Raw genomic sequence first — 277 nt, forward strand, 5'->3', positions numbered from 1 at the left:
GGACAAAACACCGCCCCAGCCAGACCAGCCGGTAGCACCAAACTCACCGACCGAGCGTAGGTGCTGGCTCTGGCACACTCACCTGGCGTGTCCTGGGTCCCCGGCCCCAGCAGCCCCACGGGAGCCCCGTGCTTTTGCCTCCAGACCCCCGGGACGCGGGCAAAACCACCACCGGCACTACCAGCGAGGAGGAAGCACTTCCCAGCCCGGGTGTTGACAGGTACCCCCGGGAGGAGGAACCGGCCCGACCGCCGGATGATGAGGGGCGTGCTGGGCC

The sequence above is a fragment of the Buceros rhinoceros genome, unplaced genomic scaffold (assembly GCF_000710305.1).
Source record: "Buceros rhinoceros silvestris isolate BGI_N320 unplaced genomic scaffold, ASM71030v1 scaffold26156, whole genome shotgun sequence".
Taxonomy (NCBI): domain Eukaryota; kingdom Metazoa; phylum Chordata; class Aves; order Bucerotiformes; family Bucerotidae; genus Buceros; species Buceros rhinoceros.